General features: G+C 41.6%; 22 non-coding genes across 22 annotated transcripts; all 22 read left to right on the top strand.

Annotated features, from left to right (window-relative positions):
- The first annotated feature begins 186 nt into the window (after positions 1-186).
- TRNAE-UUC (transfer RNA glutamic acid (anticodon UUC)) lies at positions 187-258 on the top strand. Its single transcript has one exon. It is a non-coding gene; the product is annotated as a tRNA-Glu (tRNA).
- Positions 259-2092: 1834 nt separating this feature from the next.
- Positions 2093-2164, top strand: TRNAG-UCC (transfer RNA glycine (anticodon UCC)). Its single transcript has one exon. It is a non-coding gene; the product is annotated as a tRNA-Gly (tRNA).
- A 163-nt stretch (positions 2165-2327) lies between these two features.
- On the top strand, positions 2328-2413 carry TRNAY-GUA (transfer RNA tyrosine (anticodon GUA)). Its single transcript is given in 2 exon segments — positions 2328-2364; positions 2378-2413. It is a non-coding gene; the product is annotated as a tRNA-Tyr (tRNA).
- Positions 2414-2716: 303 nt separating this feature from the next.
- Positions 2717-2788, top strand: TRNAE-UUC (transfer RNA glutamic acid (anticodon UUC)). The gene has a single exon. It is a non-coding gene; the product is annotated as a tRNA-Glu (tRNA).
- Positions 2789-4623: 1835 nt separating this feature from the next.
- On the top strand, positions 4624-4695 carry TRNAG-UCC (transfer RNA glycine (anticodon UCC)). The gene has a single exon. It is a non-coding gene; the product is annotated as a tRNA-Gly (tRNA).
- A 164-nt stretch (positions 4696-4859) lies between these two features.
- Positions 4860-4945, top strand: TRNAY-GUA (transfer RNA tyrosine (anticodon GUA)). Its single transcript is given in 2 exon segments — positions 4860-4896; positions 4910-4945. It is a non-coding gene; the product is annotated as a tRNA-Tyr (tRNA).
- Positions 4946-5248: 303 nt separating this feature from the next.
- On the top strand, positions 5249-5320 carry TRNAE-UUC (transfer RNA glutamic acid (anticodon UUC)). Its single transcript has one exon. It is a non-coding gene; the product is annotated as a tRNA-Glu (tRNA).
- A 1835-nt stretch (positions 5321-7155) lies between these two features.
- On the top strand, positions 7156-7227 carry TRNAG-UCC (transfer RNA glycine (anticodon UCC)). Its single transcript has one exon. It is a non-coding gene; the product is annotated as a tRNA-Gly (tRNA).
- A 164-nt stretch (positions 7228-7391) lies between these two features.
- TRNAY-GUA (transfer RNA tyrosine (anticodon GUA)) lies at positions 7392-7477 on the top strand. The gene is given in 2 exon segments: positions 7392-7428; positions 7442-7477. It is a non-coding gene; the product is annotated as a tRNA-Tyr (tRNA).
- A 303-nt stretch (positions 7478-7780) lies between these two features.
- On the top strand, positions 7781-7852 carry TRNAE-UUC (transfer RNA glutamic acid (anticodon UUC)). The gene has a single exon. It is a non-coding gene; the product is annotated as a tRNA-Glu (tRNA).
- Positions 7853-9687: 1835 nt separating this feature from the next.
- Positions 9688-9759, top strand: TRNAG-UCC (transfer RNA glycine (anticodon UCC)). The gene has a single exon. It is a non-coding gene; the product is annotated as a tRNA-Gly (tRNA).
- Positions 9760-9924: 165 nt separating this feature from the next.
- On the top strand, positions 9925-10010 carry TRNAY-GUA (transfer RNA tyrosine (anticodon GUA)). Its single transcript is given in 2 exon segments — positions 9925-9961; positions 9975-10010. It is a non-coding gene; the product is annotated as a tRNA-Tyr (tRNA).
- A 303-nt stretch (positions 10011-10313) lies between these two features.
- On the top strand, positions 10314-10385 carry TRNAE-UUC (transfer RNA glutamic acid (anticodon UUC)). The gene has a single exon. It is a non-coding gene; the product is annotated as a tRNA-Glu (tRNA).
- A 1836-nt stretch (positions 10386-12221) lies between these two features.
- Positions 12222-12293, top strand: TRNAG-UCC (transfer RNA glycine (anticodon UCC)). Its single transcript has one exon. It is a non-coding gene; the product is annotated as a tRNA-Gly (tRNA).
- A 165-nt stretch (positions 12294-12458) lies between these two features.
- TRNAY-GUA (transfer RNA tyrosine (anticodon GUA)) lies at positions 12459-12544 on the top strand. The gene is given in 2 exon segments: positions 12459-12495; positions 12509-12544. It is a non-coding gene; the product is annotated as a tRNA-Tyr (tRNA).
- Positions 12545-12847: 303 nt separating this feature from the next.
- Positions 12848-12919, top strand: TRNAE-UUC (transfer RNA glutamic acid (anticodon UUC)). The gene has a single exon. It is a non-coding gene; the product is annotated as a tRNA-Glu (tRNA).
- Positions 12920-14754: 1835 nt separating this feature from the next.
- On the top strand, positions 14755-14826 carry TRNAG-UCC (transfer RNA glycine (anticodon UCC)). Its single transcript has one exon. It is a non-coding gene; the product is annotated as a tRNA-Gly (tRNA).
- A 165-nt stretch (positions 14827-14991) lies between these two features.
- TRNAY-GUA (transfer RNA tyrosine (anticodon GUA)) lies at positions 14992-15077 on the top strand. Its single transcript is given in 2 exon segments — positions 14992-15028; positions 15042-15077. It is a non-coding gene; the product is annotated as a tRNA-Tyr (tRNA).
- Positions 15078-15380: 303 nt separating this feature from the next.
- On the top strand, positions 15381-15452 carry TRNAE-UUC (transfer RNA glutamic acid (anticodon UUC)). Its single transcript has one exon. It is a non-coding gene; the product is annotated as a tRNA-Glu (tRNA).
- Positions 15453-17288: 1836 nt separating this feature from the next.
- Positions 17289-17360, top strand: TRNAG-UCC (transfer RNA glycine (anticodon UCC)). Its single transcript has one exon. It is a non-coding gene; the product is annotated as a tRNA-Gly (tRNA).
- A 165-nt stretch (positions 17361-17525) lies between these two features.
- On the top strand, positions 17526-17611 carry TRNAY-GUA (transfer RNA tyrosine (anticodon GUA)). Its single transcript is given in 2 exon segments — positions 17526-17562; positions 17576-17611. It is a non-coding gene; the product is annotated as a tRNA-Tyr (tRNA).
- Positions 17612-17914: 303 nt separating this feature from the next.
- On the top strand, positions 17915-17986 carry TRNAE-UUC (transfer RNA glutamic acid (anticodon UUC)). The gene has a single exon. It is a non-coding gene; the product is annotated as a tRNA-Glu (tRNA).
- The last annotated feature ends 1268 nt before the right edge of the window (positions 17987-19254 follow it).

The following is a 19254-nucleotide window of genomic DNA, read 5'->3' as shown; positions in this document are numbered from 1 at the left end:
CCAAAGAAACTATAACTCTGACGCATCTCACAAAGATCATTGGAACAGGAACTCATCAACTGCAGCCGCGGACTGACAGGCATTACAACTGTATTTTAAAATAAAAAGGTTCACCTCCTATAGGATCTGTGGATGCTCCGTCACATACACAATCCCATGTGGTGTGCGCAGGGGTGTAGACATGTATCCCATATGGTCTAGCGGTTAGGATTCCTGGTTTTCACCCAGGCGGCCCGGGTTCGACTCCCGGTATGGGAAGCTAGTTTTTATTGGAACCCCATGTTGCTATCCATTTGCTAGTTGGTCAAATCAAATAGCATTAATCATATTCCCCAACATCTAAAGCGCTCACCTTACCTGAATATCCACCTCAAAATACTGGGCCAGATTCCTTACCTCTTTGGGCTGGTCAAGGAACATCAGAAAGGGGAGAAATAGATAAGAGAGATTATATAAAATGCAACAGGAGGAAAGATAATGAAAATGGAGAGATTAAAGAAAAGGAGGATAGATTAAAGAAAATGGGAGAGGAAGTGACAAAAGGTAGCGGTAAAGAAAAAGTGGACAAACAGGGAGAGGTAAAGAGAAAGGGTTGGGAGATAAAGAGAACAAAGATAGATGAAGAGGAAAAGGGAGACATAATGCCAATGTCTGTCTAGGGAGATGGTCGACTATGTGCTTGATTTTATACACCTGTTAGCAATGGATGTGGCTGAAATACCTAAACTCAATAATTAGGAGGGGTGTCCACATCCTTTCATAAAGTGTATATGTTTTATATGTAATATGTATAATTTATCCCTTCAGAAAATTCTATTTATGTAAAAGAAACTGTCACTGCGGGAAAAGTGAATAACACAGGACAAACTTATGGTAAAACCTGATCATACTGCTCTTGTTCTCAGGGCAGCCCCATCACCATGAGATGGGCATAAAGGGATCAAGTATTATATCTTCTATATCTGATGATTGCTGGAGGCAGGGTGGAATTCCTGAAACTGCCAGTGCTGCTTAGTTATCCCCAGTCTGGCCACCGACAACTTACAGGTAACTATCCGTACGAATCACAAAACAGCTGTAATTATAACAACATTACATTATATGTATAGATTTGATAGCACCACAATATACTGACCAGGTATTTCATTTTATAGCTAGAGTGAGTTCTGAATCAGGTTCAAACATATCATGGAAAAATCATCTCAACATCCAAATTGCAAACAAGAAAAACAAATGAATACACTAAAGCAACAAAGCAAAAAGTATGTGAAGCACCAGTCATTTACCTGAAAGAAAGACATCAGTAGATTCACCACCATTTTCTTGACTAGGCCAAGACCTAGGGCAACAGCACCACCTTCTGGTACAAAACTGAGGAGCAGATTGCCCTCTTTGGTGATGAAGTCATCGGTTCTGTATGTTAAATGGGAATAATGAAAAGAAACGTTTCTACCCAGTTTCGAACCGGGGACTTTTCTCACGTGAGGCAAACGCTCTAACCGCTACGCTAAAGAAGCTTAAGTGTAGAAAGAAGCCAGGCCAGAGCACAGGATCTGACCAAGGCAGAAGATGACAATTTTTAACATTTCCTGAAATTCGGCCAGATTTCTAAATGTTCTGATGAAACATTCCATATTCCACATAAAAATAAATTCTGCTAAAGGCTGCAAAATGACACAATAACATCTACATATGCAGAACTCCTAAAACCACCCATGTAGCAGATCTATCGGGCTCTGTGAAAACTGGTTCCACACTTCTTTTACCTTCGTTGTATATCAGACTGGATCTAACTCACATTATCCGAAAACTCAAGGGTCTCAAAACCCAGCCTTTCCCAGGACATCATCAGCAGGGTTCATTTTTATGAAATTAAAGAAAACGTTACGCAACCTCCATAGAGAGTGAGCATCCTCTGAGTGCTGCTGAGTCTGAGCGCCGGGATATGACATCATTTCCCACAAACAAAAAATGGCTTTGGAAAAAAACGGGAGGAAAATGGGTTTTTTTCTCATGTTTTTTGGGGGTTTTTTTTTCGTTTTTTTTTCCGCAGACCTTCCCATCTCTGGTTTAAAGCCTATCTCTCTGTCCAGCGTTGGTGGTATAGTGGTGAGCATAGCTGCCTTCCAAGCAGTTGACCCGGGTTCGATTCCCGGCCAACGCAGCGTTTATTTTTTTTTTACACATCCGAGTCTATTCAGTAAGTTTCAAGCCGTTTGCAATGTTAACCCTTCAACTTGCTGTAGCTTGTAACACAATGCATACCATGTTGGTGAGGGAGGGGCTGCTCCAGGTACAGTCAGCATGGACAGCGCACCAAATCATGACCTTTGATAGCTCAGCTGGTAGAGCGGAGGACTGTAGAAAACAATCAGACATCCTTAGGTCGCTGGTTCGATTCCGGCTCCAAGGAAAGCTCTTTACTTTTGTGAGACGGGAAAAAAAATGGTAGGTTCATCCTACAGAGTGAAGAGTGGACTTTAGGTGCGAATTCCGTGGTCAGCAAAAGGACCACTTTATCTGGGAAGATCCAAAGAAACTATAACTCTGACGCATCTCACAAAGATCATTGGAACAGGAACTCATCAACTGCAGCCGCGGACTGACAGGCATTACAACTGTATTTTAAAATAAAAAGGTTCACCTCCTATAGGATCTGTGGATGCTCCGTCACATACACAATCCCATGTGGTGTGCGCAGGAGTGTAGACATGTATCCCATATGGTCTAGCGGTTAGGATTCCTGGTTTTCACCCAGGCGGCCCGGGTTCGACTCCCGGTATGGGAAGCTAGTTTTTATTGGAACCCCATGTTGCTATCCATTTGCTAGTTGGTCAAATCAAATAGCATTAATCATATTCCCCAACATCTAAAGCGCTCACCTTACCTGAATATCCACCTCAAAATACTGGGCCAGATTCCTTACCTCTTTGGGCTGGTCAAGGAACATCAGAAAGGGGAGAAATAGATAAGAGAGATTATATAAAATGCAACAGGAGGAAAGATAATGAAAATGGAGAGATTAAAGAAAAGGAGGATAGATTAAAGAAAATGGGAGAGGAAGTGACAAAAGGTAGCGGTAAAGAAAAAGTGGACAAACAGGGAGAGGTAAAGAGAAAGGGTTGGGAGATAAAGAGAACAAAGATAGATGAAGAGGAAAAGGGAGACATAATGCCAATGTCTGTCTAGGGAGATGGTCGACTATGTGCTTGATTTTATACACCTGTTAGCAATGGATGTGGCTGAAATACCTAAACTCAATAATTAGGAGGGGTGTCCACATCCTTTCATAAAGTGTATATGTTTTATATGTAATATGTATAATTTATCCCTTCAGAAAATTCTATTTATGTAAAAGAAACTGTCACTGCGGGAAAAGTGAATAACACAGGACAAACTTATGATAAAACCTGATCATACTGCTCTTGTTCTCAGGGCAGCCCCATCACCATGAGATGGGCATAAAGGGATCAAGTATTATATCTTCTATATCTGATGATTGCTGGAGGCAGGGTGGAATTCCTGAAACTGCCAGTGCTGCTTAGTTATCCCCAGTCTGGCCACCGACAACTTACAGGTAACTATCCGTACGAATCACAAAACAGCTGTAATTATAACAACATTACATTATATGTATAGATTTGATAGCACCACAATATACTGACCAGGTATTTCATTTTATAGTTAGAGTGAGTTCTGCATCAGGTTCAAACATATCATGGAAAAATCATCTCAACATCCAAATTGCAAACAAGAAAAACAAAGGAATACACTAAAGCAACAAAGCAAAAAGTATGTGAAGCACCAGTCATTTACCTGAAAGAAAGACATCAGTAGATTGACCACCATTTTCTTGACTAGGCCAAGACCTAGGGCAACAGCACCACCTTCTGGTACAAAACTGAGGAGCAGATTGCCCTCTTTGGTGATGAAGTCATCGGTTCTGTATGTTAAATGGGAATAATGAAAAGAACCGTTTCTACCCAGTTTCGAACCGGGGACCTTTCTCACGTGAGGCAAACGCTCTAACCGCTACGCTAAAGAAGCTTAAGTGTAGAAAGAAGCCAGGCCAGAGCACAGGATCTGACCAAGGCAGAAGATGACAATTTTTAACATTTCCTGAAATTCGGCCAGATTTCTAAATGTTCTGATGAAACATTCCATATTCCACATAAAAATAAATTCTGCTAAAGGCTGCAAAATGACACAATAACATCTACATATGCAGAACTCCTAAAACCACCCATGTAGCAGATCTATCGGGCTCTGTGAAAACTGGTTCCACACTTCTTTTACCTTCGTTGTATATCAGACTGGATCTAACTCACATTATCTTAAAACTCAAGGGTCTCAAAACCCAGCCTTTCCCAGGACATCATCAGCAGGGTTCATTTTTATGAAATTAAAGAAAACGTTACGCAACCTCCATAGAGAGTGAGCATCCTCTGAGTGCTGCTGAGTCTGAGCGCCGGGATATGACATCATTTCCCACAAACAAAAAATGGCTTTGGAAAAAAACGGGAGGAAAATGGTTTTTTTTCTCCTGTTTTTTTGGGGGGTTTTTTTCGTTTTTTTTTTCCGCAGACCTTCCCATCTCTGGTTTAAAGCCTATCTCTCTGTCCAGCGTTGGTGGTATAGTGGTGAGCATAGCTGCCTTCCAAGCAGTTGACCTGGGTTCGATTCCCGGCCAACGCAGCGTTTATTTTTTTTTTTACACATCCGAGTCTATTCAGTAAGTTTCAAGCCGTTTGCAATGTTAACCCTTCAACTTGCTGTAGCTTGTAACACAATGCATACCATGTTGGTGAGGGAGGGGCTGCTCCAGGTACAGTCAGCATGGACAGCACACCAAATCATGACCTTCGATAGCTCAGCTGGTAGAGCGGAGGACTGTAGAAAACAATCAGACATCCTTAGGTCGCTGGTTCGATTCCGGCTCGAAGGAATGCTCTTTATTTTTGTGAGACGGGAAAAAAAATGGTAGGTTGATCCTACAGAGTGAAGAGTGGACTTTAGGTGCGAATTCCGTGGTCAGCAAAAGGACCACTTTATCTGGGAAGATCCAAAGAAACTATAACTCTGACGCATCTCACAAAGATCATTGGAACAGGAACTCATCAACTGCAGCCGCGGACTGACAGGCATTACAACTGTATTTTAAAATAAAAAGGTTCACCTCCTATAGGATCTGTGGATGCTCCGTCACATACACAATCCCATGTGGTGTGCGCAGGGGTGTAGACATGTATCCCATATGGTCTAGCGGTTAGGATTCCTGGTTTTCACCCAGGCGGCCCGGGTTCGACTCCCGGTATGGGAAGCTAGTTTTTATTGGAACCCCATGTTGCTATCCATTTGCTAGTTGGTCAAATCAAATAGCATTAATCATATTCCCCAACATCTAAAGCGCTCACCTTACCTGAATATCCACCTCAAAATACTGGGCCAGATTCCTTACCTCTTTGGGCTGGTTAAGGAACATCAGAAAGGGGAGAAATAGATAAGAGAGATTATATAAAATGCAACAGGAGGAAAGATAATGAAAATGGAGAGATTAAAGAAAAGGAGGATAGATTAAAGAAAATGGGAGAGGAAGTGACAAAAGGTAGCGGTAAAGAAAAAGTGGACAAACAGGGAGAGGTAAAGAGAAAGGGTTGGGAGATAAAGAGAACAAAGATAGATGAAGAGGAAAAGGGAGACATAATGCCAATGTCTGTCTAGGGAGATGGTCGACTATGTGCTTGATTTTATACACCTGTTAGCAATGGATGTGGCTGAAATACCTAAACTCAATAATTAGGAGGGGTGTCCACATCCTTTCATAAAGTGTATATGTTTTAGATGTAATATGTATAATTTATCCCTTCAGAAAATTCTATTTATGTAAAAGAAACTGTCACTGCGGGAAAAGTGAATAACACAGGACAAACTTATGATAAAACCTGATCATACTGCTCTTGTTCTCAGGGCAGCCCCATCACCATGAGATGGGCATAAAGGGATCAAGTATTATATCTTCTATATCTGATGATTGCTGGAGGCAGGGTGGAATTCCTGAAACTGCCAGTGCTGCTTAGTTATCCCCAGTCTGGCCACCGACAACTTACAGGTAACTATCCGTACGAATCACAAAACAGCTGTAATTATAACAACATTACATTATATGTATAGATTTGATAGCACCACAATATACTGACCAGGTATTTCATTTTATAGTTAGAGTGAGTTCTGCATCAGGTTCAAACATATCATGGAAAAATCATCTCAACATCCAAATTGCAAACAAGAAAAACAAAGGAATACACTAAAGCAACAAAGCAAAAAGTATGTGAAGCACCAGTCATTTACCTGAAAGAAAGACATCAGTAGATTGACCACCATTTTCTTGACTAGGCCAAGACCTAGGGCAACAGCACCACCTTCTGGTACAAAACTGAGGAGCAGATTGCCCTCTTTGGTGATGAAGTCATCGGTTCTGTATGTTAAATGGGAATAATGAAAAGAAGCGTTTCTACCCAGTTTCGAACCGGGGACCTTTCTCACGTGAGGCAAACGCTCTAACCGCTACGCTAAAGAAGCTTAAGTGTAGAAAGAAGCCAGGCCAGAGCACAGGATCTGACCAAGGCAGAAGATGACAATTTTTAACATTTCCTGAAATTCGGCCAGATTTCTAAATGTTCTGATGAAACATTCCATATTCCACATAAAAATAAATTCTGCTAAAGGCTGCAAAATGACACAATAACATCTACATATGCAGAACTCCTAAAACCACCCATGTAGCAGATCTATCGGGCTCTGTGAAAACTGGTTCCACACTTCTTTTACCTTCGTTGTATATCAGACTGGATCTAACTCACATTATCTTAAAACTCAAGGGTCTCAAAACCCAGCCTTTCCCAGGACATCATCAGCAGGGTTCATTTTTATGAAATTAAAGAAAACGTTACGCAACCTCCATAGAGAGTGAGCATCCTCTGAGTGCTGCTGAGTCTGAGCGCCGGGATATGACATCATTTCCCACAAACAAAAAATGGCTTTGGAAAAAAACGGGAGGAAAATGGTTTTTTTTCTCCTGTTTTTTTGGGGGGTTTTTTTCGTTTTTTTTTTCCGCAGACCTTCCCATCTCTGGTTTAAAGCCTATCTCTCTGTCCAGCGTTGGTGGTATAGTGGTGAGCATAGCTGCCTTCCAAGCAGTTGACCTGGGTTCGATTCCCGGCCAACGCAGCGTTTATTTTTTTTTTTACACATCCGAGTCTATTCAGTAAGTTTCAAGCCGTTTGCAATGTTAACCCTTCAACTTGCTGTAGCTTGTAACACAATGCATACCATGTTGGTGAGGGAGGGGCTGCTCCAGGTACAGTCAGCATGGACAGCGCACCAAATCATGACCTTCGATAGCTCAGCTGGTAGAGCGGAGGACTGTAGAAAACAATCAGACATCCTTAGGTCGCTGGTTCGATTCCGGCTCGAAGGAATGCTCTTTATTTTTGTGAGACGGGAAAAAAAATGGTAGGTTGATCCTACAGAGTGAAGAGTGGACTTTAGGTGCGAATTCCGTGGTCAGCAAAAGGACCACTTTATCTGGGAAGATCCAAAGAAACTATAACTCTGACGCATCTCACAAAGATCATTGGAACAGGAACTCATCAACTGCAGCCGCGGACTGACAGGCATTACAACTGTATTTTAAAATAAAAAGGTTCACCTCCTATAGGATCTGTGGATGCTCCGTCACATACACAATCCCATGTGGTGTGCGCAGGGGTGTAGACATGTATCCCATATGGTCTAGCGGTTAGGATTCCTGGTTTTCACCCAGGCGGCCCGGGTTCGACTCCCGGTATGGGAAGCTAGTTTTTATTGGAACCCCATGTTGCTATCCATTTGCTAGTTGGTCAAATCAAATAGCATTAATCATATTCCCCAACATCTAAAGCGCTCACCTTACCTGAATATCCACCTCAAAATACTGGGCCAGATTCCTTACCTCTTTGGGCTGGTCAAGGAACATCAGAAAGGGGAGAAATAGATAAGAGAGATTATATAAAATGCAACAGGAGGAAAGATAATGAAAATGGAGAGATTAAAGAAAAGGAGGATAGATTAAAGAAAATGGGAGAGGAAGTGACAAAAGGTAGTGGTAAAGAAAAAGTGGACAAACAGGGAGAGGTAAAGAGAAAGGGTTGGGAGATAAAGAGAACAAAGATAGATGAAGAGGAAAAGGGAGACATAATGCCAATGTCTGTCTAGGGAGATGGTCGACTATGTGCTTGATTTTATACACCTGTTAGCAATGGATGTGGCTGAAATACCTAAACTCAATAATTAGGAGGGGTGTCCACATCCTTTCATAAAGTGTATATGTTTTATATGTAATATGTATAATTTATCCCTTCAGAAAATTCTATTTATGTAAAAGAAACTGTCACTGCGGGAAAAGTGAATAACACAGGACAAACTTATGATAAAACCTGATCATACTGCTCTTGTTCTCAGGGCAGCCCCATCACCATGAGATGGGCATAAAGGGATCAAGTATTATATCTTCTATATCTGATGATTGCTGGAGGCAGGGTGGAATTCCTGAAACTGCCAGTGCTGCTTAGTTATCCCCAGTCTGGCCACCGACAACTTACAGGTAACTATCCGTACGAATCACAAAACAGCTGTAATTATAACAACATTACATTATATGTATAGTTTTGATAGCACCACAATATACTGACCAGGTATTTCATTTTATAGTTAGAGTGAGTTCTGCATCAGGTTCAAACATATCATGGAAAAATCATCTCAACATCCAAATTGCAAACAAGAAAAACAAAGGAATACACTAAAGCAACAAAGCAAAAAGTATGTGAAGCACCAGTCATTTACCTGAAAGAAAGACATCAGTAGATTGACCACCATTTTCTTGACTAGGCCAAGACCTAGGGCAACAGCACCACCTTCTGGTACAAAACTGAGGAGCAGATTGCCCTCTTTGGTGATGAAGTCATCGGTTCTGTATGTTAAATGGGAATAATGAAAAGAAGCGTTTCTACCCAGTTTCAAACCGGGGGCCTTCCTCACGTGAGGCAAACGCTCTAACCGCTACGCTAAAGAAGCTTAAGTGTAGAAAGAAGCCAGGCCAGAGCACAGGATCTGACCAAGGCAGAAGATGACAATTTTTAACATTTCCTGAAATTCGGCCAGATTTCTAAATGTTCTGATGAAACATTCCATATTCCACATAAAAATAAATTCTGCTAAAGGCTGCAAAATGACACAATAACATCTACATATGCAGAACTCCTAAAACCACCCATGTAGCAGATCTATCGGGCTCTGTGAAAACTGGTTCCACACTTCTTTTACCTTCGTTGTATATCAGACTGGATCTAACTCACATTATCTTAAAACTCAAGGGTCTCAAAACCCAGCCTTTCCCAGGACATCATCAGCAGGGTTCATTTTTATGAAATTAAAGAAAACGTTACGCAACCTCCATAGAGAGTGAGCATCCTCTGAGTGCTGCTGAGTCTGAGCGCCGGGATATGACATCATTTCCCACAAACAAAAAATGGCTTTGGAAAAAAACGGGAGGAAAATGGTTTTTTTTCTCATGTTTTTTTGGGGGTTTTTTTTCGTTTTTTTTTTCCGCAGACCTTCCCATCTCTGGTTTAAAGCCTATCTCTCTGTCCAGCGTTGGTGGTATAGTGGTGAGCATAGCTGCCTTCCAAGCAGTTGACCCGGGTTCGATTCCCGGCCAACGCAGCGTTTATTTTTTTTTTTTACACATCCGAGTCTATTCAGTAAGTTTCAAGCCGTTTGCAATGTTAACCCTTCAACTTGCTGTAGCTTGTAACACAATGCATACCATGTTGGTGAGGGAGGGGCTGCTCCAGGTACAGTCAGCATGGACAGCGCACCAAATCATGACCTTCGATAGCTCAGCTGGTAGAGCGGAGGACTGTAGAAAACAATCAGACATCCTTAGGTCGCTGGTTCGATTCCGGCTCGAAGGAATGCTCTTTATTTTTGTGAGACGGGAAAAAAAATGGTAGGTTGATCCTACAGAGTGAAGAGTGGACTTTAGGTGCGAATTCCGTGGTCAGCAAAAGGACCACTTTATCTGGGAAGATCCAAAGAAACTATAACTCTGACGCATCTCACAAAGATCATTGGAACAGGAACTCATCAACTGCAGCCGCGGACTGACAGGCATTACAACTGTATTTTAAAATAAAAAGGTTCACCTCCTATAGGATCTGTGGATGCTCCGTCACATACACAATCCCATGTGGTGTGCGCAGGGGTGTAGACATGTATCCCATATGGTCTAGCAGTTAGGATTCCTGGTTTTCACCCAGGCGGCCTGGGTTCGACTCCCGGTATGGGAAGCTAGTTTTTATTGGAACCCCATGTTGCTATCCATTTGCTAGTTGGTCAAATCAAATAGCATTAATCATATTCCCCAACATCTAAAGCGCTCACCTTACCTGAATATCCACCTCAAAATACTGGGCCAGATTCCTTACCTCTTTGGGCTGGTCAAGGAACATCAGAAAGGGGAGAAATAGATAAGAGAGATTATATAAAATGCAACAGGAGGAAAGATAATGAAAATGGAGAGATTAAAGAAAAGGAGGATAGATTAAAGAAAATGGGAGAGGAAGTGACAAAAGGTAGCGGTAAAGAAAAAGTGGACAAACAGGGAGAGGTAAAGAGAAAGGGTTGGGAGATAAAGAGAACAAAGATAGATGAAGAGGAAAAGGGAGACATAATGCCAATGTCTGTCTAGGGAGATGGTCGACTATGTGCTTGATTTTATACACCTGTTAGCAATGGATGTGGCTGAAATACCTAAACTCAATAATTAGGAGGGGTGTCCACATCCTTTCATAAAGTGTATATGTTTTATATGTAATATGTATAATTTATCCCTTCAGAAAATTCTATTTATGTAAAAGAAACTGTCACTGCGGGAAAAGTGAATAACACAGGACAAACTTATGATAAAACCTGATCATACTGCTCTTGTTCTCAGGGCAGCCCCATCACCATGAGATGGGCATAAAGGGATCAAGTATTATATCTTCTATATCTGATGATTGCTGGAGGCAGGGTGGAATTCCTGAAACTGCCAGTGCTGCTTAGTTATCCCCAGTCTGGCCACCGACAACTTACAGGTAACTATCCGTACGAATCACAAAACAGCTGTAATTATAACAACATTACATTATATGTATAGATTTGATAGCACCACAATATACTGACCAGGTATTTCATTTTATAGTTAGAGTGAGTTCTGCATCAGGTTCAAACATATCATGGAAAAATCATCTCAACATCCAAATTGCAAACAAGAAAAACAAAGGAATACACTAAAGCAACAAAGCAAAAAGTATGTGAAGCACCAGTCATTTACCTGAAAGAAAGACATCAGTAGATTGACCACCATTTTCTTGACTAGGCCAAGACCTAGGGCAACAGCACCACCTTCTGGTACAAAACTGAGGAGCAGATTGCCCTCTTTGGTGATGAAGTCATCGGTTCTGTATGTTAAATGGGAATAATGAAAAGAAGCGTTTCTACCCAGTTTCGAACCGGGGACCTTTCTCACGTGAGGCAAACGCTCTAACCGCTACGCTAAAGAAGCTTAAGTGTAGAAAGAAGCCAGGCCAGAGCACAGGATCTGACCAAGGCAGAAGATGACAATTTTTAACATTTCCTGAAATTCGGCCAGATTTCTAAATGTTCTGATGAAACATTCCATATTCCACATAAAAATAAATTCTGCTAAAGGCTGCAAAATGACACAATAACATCTACATATGCAGAACTCCTAAAACCACCCATGTAGCAGATCTATCGGGCTCTGTGAAAACTGGTTCCACACTTCTTTTACCTTCGTTGTATATCAGACTGGATCTAACTCACATTATCTTAAAACTCAAGGGTCTCAAAACCCAGCCTTTCCCAGGACATCATCAGCAGGGTTCATTTTTATGAAATTAAAGAAAACGTTACGCAACCTCCATAGAGAGTGAGCATCCTCTGAGTGCTGCTGAGTCTGAGCGCCGGGATATGACATCATTTCCCACAAACAAAAAATGGCTTTGGAAAAAAACGGGAGGAAAATGGTTTTTTTTCTCATGTTTTTTTGGGGGTTTTTTTTCGTTTTTTTTTTTCCGCAGACCTTCCCATCTCTGGTTTAAAGCCTATCTCTCTGTCCAGCGTTGGTGGTATAGTGGTGAGCATAGCTGCCTTCCAAGCAGTTGACCCGGGTTCGATTCCCGGCCAACACAGCGATTATTTTTTTTTTTTACACATCCGAGTCTATTCAGTAAGTTTCAAGCCGTTTGCAATGTTAACCCTTCAACTTGCTGTAGCTTGTAACACAATGCATACCATGTTGGTGAGGGAGGGGCTGCTCCAGGTACAGTCAGCATGGACAGCGCACCAAATCATGACCTTCGATAGCTCAGCTGGTAGAGCGGAGGACTGTAGAAAACAATCAGACATCCTTAGGTCACTGGTTCGATTCCGGCTCGAAGGAATGCTCTTTATTTTTGTGAGACGGGAAAAAAAATGGTAGGTTGATCCTACAGAGTGAAGAGTGGACTTTAGGTGCGAATTCCGTGGTCAGCAAAAGGACCACTTTATCTGGGAAGATCCAAAGAAACTATAACTCTGACGCATCTCACAAAGATCATTGGAACAGGAACTCATCAACTGCAGCCGCGGACTGACAGGCATTACAACTGTATTTTAAAATAAAAAGGTTCACCTCCTATAGGATCTGTGGATGCTCCGTCACATACACAATCCCATGTGGTGTGCGCAGGGGTGTAGATATGTATCCCATATGGTCTAGCGGTTAGGATTCTTGGTTTTCACCCAGGCGGCCCGGGTTCGACTCCCGGTATGGGAAGCTAGTTTTTATTGGAACCCCATGTTGCTATCCATTTGCTAGTTGGTCAAATCAAATAGCATTAATCATATTCCCCAACATCTAAAGCGCTCACCTTACCTGAATATCCACCTCAAAATACTGGGCCAGATTCCTTACCTCTTTGGGCTGGTCAAGGAACATCAGAAAGGGGAGAAATAGATAAGAGAGATTATATAAAATGCAACAGGAGGAAAGATAATGAAAATGGAGAGATTAAAGAAAAGGAGGATAGATTAAAGAAAATGGGAGAGGAAGTGACAAAAGGTAGCGGTAAAGAAAAAGTGGACAAACAGGGAGAGGTAAAGAGAAAGGGTTGGGAGATAAAGAGAACAAAGATAGATGAAGAGGAAAAGGGAGACATAATGCCAATGTCTGTCTAGGGAGATGGTCGACTATGTGCTTGATTTTATACACCTGTTAGCAATGGATGTGGCTGAAATACCTAAACTCAATAATTAGGAGGGGTGTCCACATCCTTTCATAAAGTGTATATGTTTTATATGTAATATGCATAATTTATCCCTTCAGAAAATTCTATTTATGTGAAAGAAACTGTCACTGCGGGAAAAGTGAATAACACAGGACAAACTTATGATAAAACCTGATCATACTGCTCTTGTTCTCAGGGCAGCCCCATCACCATGAGATGGGCATAAAGGGATCAAGTATTATATCTTCTATATCTGATGATTGCTGGAGGCAGGGTGGAATTCCTGAAACTGCCAGTGCTGCTTACTTATCCCCAGTCTGGCCACCGACAACTTACAGGTAACTATCCGTACGAATCACAAAACAGCTGTAATTATAACAACATTACATTATATGTATAGTTTTGATAGCACCACAATATACTGACCAGGTATTTCATTTTATAGTTAGAGTGAGTTCTGCATCAGGTTCAAACATATCATGGAAAAATCATCTCAACATCCAAATTGCAAACAAGAAAAACAAAGGAATACACTAAAGCAACAAAGCAAAAAGTATGTGAAGCACCAGTCATTTACCTGAAAGAAAGACATCAGTAGATTGACCACCATTTTCTTGACTAGGCCAAGACCTAGGGCAACAGCACCACCTTCTGGTACAAAACTGAGGAGCAGATTGCCCTCTTTGGTGATGAAGTCATCGGTTCTGTATGTTAAATGGGAATAATGAAAAGAAGCGTTTCTACCCAGTTTCAAACCGGGGGCCTTCCTCACGTGAGGCAAACGCTCTAACCGCTACGCTAAAGAAGCTTAAGTGTAGAAAGAAGCCAGGCCAGAGCACAGGATCTGACCAAGGCAGAAGATGACAATTTTTAACATTTCCTGAAATTCGGCCAGATTTCTAAATGTTCTGATGAAACATTCCATATTCCACATAAAAATAAATTCTGCTAAAGGCTGCAAAATGACACAATAACATCTACATATGCAGAACTCCTAAAACCACCCATGTAGCAGATCTATCGGGCTCTGTGAAAACTGGTTCCACACTTCTTTTACCTTCGTTGTATATCAGACTGGATCTAACTCACATTATCTTAAAACTCAAGGGTCTCAAAACCCAGCCTTTCCCAGGACATCATCAGCAGGGTTCATTTTTATGAAATTAAAGAAAACGTTACGCAACCTCCATAGAGAGTGAGCATCCTCTGAGTGCTGCTGAGTCTGAGCGCCGGGATATGACATCATTTCCCACAAACAAAAAATGGCTTTGGAAAAAAACGGGAGGAAAATGGTTTTTTTTCTCATGTTTTTTTGGGGGTTTTTTTTCGTTTTTTTTTTCCGCAGACCTTCCCATCTCTGGTTTAAAGCCTATCTCTCTGTCCAGCGTTGGTGGTATAGTGGTGAGCATAGCTGCCTTCCAAGCAGTTGACCCGGGTTCGATTCCCGGCCAACGCAGCGTTTATTTTTTTTTTTTACACATCCGAGTCTATTCAGTAAGTTTCAAGCCGTTTGCAATGTTAACCCTTCAACTTGCTGTAGCTTGTAACACAATGCATACCATGTTGGTGAGGGAGGGGCTGCTCCAGGTACAGTCAGCATGGACAGCGCACCAAATCATGACCTTCGATAGCTCAGCTGGTAGAGCGGAGGACTGTAGAAAACAATCAGACATCCTTAGGTCGCTGGTTCGATTCCGGCTCGAAGGAATGCTCTTTATTTTTGTGAGACGGGAAAAAAAATGGTAGGTTGATCCTACAGAGTGAAGAGTGGACTTTAGGTGCGAATTCCGTGGTCAGCAAAAGGACCACTTTATCTGGGAAGATCCAAAGAAACTATAACTCTGACGCATCTCACAAAGATCATTGGAACAGGAACTCATCAACTGCAGCCGCGGACTGACAGGCATTACAACTGTATTTTAAAATAAAAAGGTTCACCTCCTATAGGATCTGTGGATGCTCCGTCACATACACAATCCCATGTGGTGTGCGCAGGGGTGTAGACATGTATCCCATATGGTCTAGCGGTTAGGATTCCTGGTTTTCACCCAGGCGGCCTGGGTTCGACTCCCGGTATGGGAAGCTAGTTTTTATTGGAACCCCATGTTGCTATCCATTTGCTAGTTGGTCAAATCAAATAGCATTAATCATATTCCCCAACATCTAAAGCGCTCACCTTACCTGAATATCCACCTCAAAATACTGGGCCAGATTCCTTACCTCTTTGGGCTGGTCAAGGAACATCAGAAAGGGGAGAAATAGATAAGAGAGATTATATAAAATGCAACAGGAGGAAAGATAATGAAAATGGAGAGATTAAAGAAAAGGAGGATAGATTAAAGAAAATGGGAGAGGAAGTGACAAAAGGTAGCGGTAAAGAAAAAGTGGACAAACAGGGAGAGGTAAAGAGAAAGGGTTGGGAGATAAAGAGAACAAAGATAGATGAAGAGGAAAAGGGAGACATAATGCCAATGTCTGTCTAGGGAGATGGTCGACTATGTGCTTGATTTTATACACCTGTTAGCAATGGATGTGGCTGAAATACCTAAACTCAATAATTAGGAGGGGTGTCCACATCCTTTCATAAAGTGTATATGTTTTATATGTAATATGTATAATTTATCCCTTCAGAAAATTCTATTTATGTAAAAGAAACTGTCACTGCGGGAAAAGTGAATAACACAGGACAAACTTATGATAAAACCTGATCATACTGCTCTTGTTCTCAGGGCAGCCCCATCACCATGAGATGGGCATAAAGGGATCAAGTATTATATCTTCTATATCTGATGATTGCTGGAGGCAGGGTGGAATTCCTGAAACTGCCAGTGCTGCTTAGTTATCCCCAGTCTGGCCACCGACAACTTACAGGTAACTATCCGTACGAATCACAAAACAGCTGTAATTATAACAACATTACATTATATGTATAGATTTGATAGCACCACAATATACTGACCAGGTATTTCATTTTATAGTTAGAGTGAGTTCTGCATCAGGTTCAAACATATCATGGAAAAATCATCTCAACATCCAAATTGCAAACAAGAAAAACAAAGGAATACACTAAAGCAACAAAGCAAAAAGTATGTGAAGCACCAGTCATTTACCTGAAAGAAAGACATCAGTAGATTGACCACCATTTTCTTGACTAGGCCAAGACCTAGGGCAACAGCACCACCTTCTGGTACAAAACTGAGGAGCAGATTGCCCTCTTTGGTGATGAAGTCATCGGTTCTGTATGTTAAATGGGAATAATGAAAAGAAGCGTTTCTACCCAGTTTCGAACCGGGGACCTTTCTCACGTGAGGCAAACGCTCTAACCGCTACGCTAAAGAAGCTTAAGTGTAGAAAGAAGCCAGGCCAGAGCACAGGATCTGACCAAGGCAGAAGATGACAATTTTTAACATTTCCTGAAATTCGGCCAGATTTCTAAATGTTCTGATGAAACATTCCATATTCCACATAAAAATAAATTCTGCTAAAGGCTGCAAAATGACACAATAACATCTACATATGCAGAACTCCTAAAACCACCCATGTAGCAGATCTATCGGGCTCTGTGAAAACTGGTTCCACACTTCTTTTACCTTCGTTGTATATCAGACTGGATCTAACTCACATTATCTTAAAACTCAAGGGTCTCAAAACCCAGCCTTTCCCAGGACATCATCAGCAGGGTTCATTTTTATGAAATTAAAGAAAACGTTACGCAACCTCCATAGAGAGTGAGCATCCTCTGAGTGCTGCTGAGTCTGAGCGCCGGGATATGACATCATTTCCCACAAACAAAAAATGGCTTTGGAAAAAAACGGGAGGAAAATGTTTTTTTTTCTCATGTTTTTTTGGGGGTTTTTTTTCGTTTTTTTTTTTCCGCAGACCTTCCCATCTCTGGTTTAAAGCCTATCTCTCTGTCCAGCGTTGGTGGTATAGTGGTGAGCATAGCTGCCTTCCAAGCAGTTGACCAGGGTTCGATTCCCGGCCAACACAGCGATTATTTTTTTTTTTTACACATCCGAGTCTATTCAGTAAGTTTCAAGCCGTTTGCAATGTTAACCCTTCAACTTGCTGTAGCTTGTAACACAATGCATACCATGTTGGTGAGGGAGGGGCTGCTCCAGGTACAGTCAGCATGGACAGCGCACCAAATCATGACCTTCGATAGCTCAGCTGGTAGAGCGGAGGACTGTAGAAAACAATCAGACATCCTTAGGTCGCTGGTTCGATTCCGGCTCGAAGGAATGCTCTTTATTTTTGTGAGACGGGAAAAAAAATGGTAGGTTGATCCTACAGAGTGAAGAGTGGACTTTAGGTGCGAATTCCGTGGTCAGCAAAAGGACCACTTTATCTGGGAAGATCCAAAGAAACTATAACTCTGACGCATCTCACAAAGATCATTGGAACAGGAACTCATCAACTGCAGCCGCGGACTGACAGGCATTACAACTGTATTTTAAAATAAAAAGGTTCACCTCCTATAGGATCTGTGGATGCTCCGTCACATACACAATCCCATGTGGTGTGCGCAGGGGTGTAGATATGTATCCCATATGGTCTAGCGGTTAGGATTCTTGGTTTTCACCCAGGCGGCCCGGGTTCGACTCCCGGTATGGGAAGCTAGTTTTTATTGGAACCCCATGTTGCTATCAATTTGCTAGTTGGTCAAATCAAATAGCATTAATCATATTCCCCAACATCTAAAGCGCTCACCTTACCTGAATATCCACCTCAAAATACTGGGCCAGATTCCTTACCTCTTTGGGCTGGTCAAGGAACATCAGAAAGGGGAGAAATAGATAAGAGAGATTATATAAAATGCAACAGGAGGAAAGATAATGAAAATGGAGAGATTAAAGAAAAGGAGGATAGATTAAAGAAAATGGGAGAGGAAGTGACAAAAGGTAGCGGTAAAGAAAAAGTGGACAAACAGGGAGAGGTAAAGAGAAAGGGTTGGGAGATAAAGAGAACAAAGATAGATGAAGAGGAAAAGGGAGACATAATGCCAATGTCTGTCTAGGGAGATGGTCGACTATGTGCTTGATTTTATACACCTGTTAGCAATGGATGTGGCTGAAATACCTAAACTCAATAATTAGGAGGGGTGTCCACATCCTTTCATAAAGTGTATATGTTTTATATGTAATATGCATAATTTATCCCTTCAGAAAATTCTATTTATGTGAAAGAAACTGTCACTGCGGGAAAAGTGAATAACACAGGACAAACTTATGATAAAACCTGATCATACTGCTCTTGTTCTCAGGGCAGCCCCATCACCATGAGATGGGCATAAAGGGATCAAGTATTATATCTTCTATATCTGATGATTGCTGGAGGCAGGGTGGAATTCCTGAAACTGCCAGTGCTGCTTACTTATCCCCAGTCTGGCCACCGACAACTTACAGGTAACTATCCGTACGAATCACAAAACAGCTGTAATTATAACAACATTACATTATATGTATAGATTTGATAGCACCACAATATACTGACCAGGTATTTCATTTTATAGTTAGAGTGAGTTCTGCATCAGGTTCAAACATATCATGGAAAAATCATCTCAACATCCAAATTGCAAACAAGAAAAACAAAGGAATACACTAAAGCAACAAAGCAAAAAGTATGTGAAGCACCAGTCATTTACCTGAAAGAAAGACATCAGTAGATTGACCACCATTTTCTTGACTAGGCCAAGACCTAGGGCAACAGCACCACCTTCTGGTACAAAACTGAGGAGCAGATTGCCCTCTTTGGTGATGAAGTCATCGGTTCTGTATGTTAAATGGGAATAATGAAAAGAAGCGTTTCTACCCAGTTTCGAACCGGGGACCTTTCTCACGTGAGGCAAACGCTCTAACCGCTACGCTAAAGAAGCTTAAGTGTA

The sequence above is a fragment of the Spea bombifrons genome, chromosome 3 (assembly GCF_027358695.1).
Source record: "Spea bombifrons isolate aSpeBom1 chromosome 3, aSpeBom1.2.pri, whole genome shotgun sequence".
Lineage (NCBI taxonomy): Eukaryota > Metazoa > Chordata > Amphibia > Anura > Pelobatidae > Spea > Spea bombifrons.
Note: the sequence above shows the minus strand (reverse complement) of the source record. Positions and strands in the feature narration are given on the sequence as shown.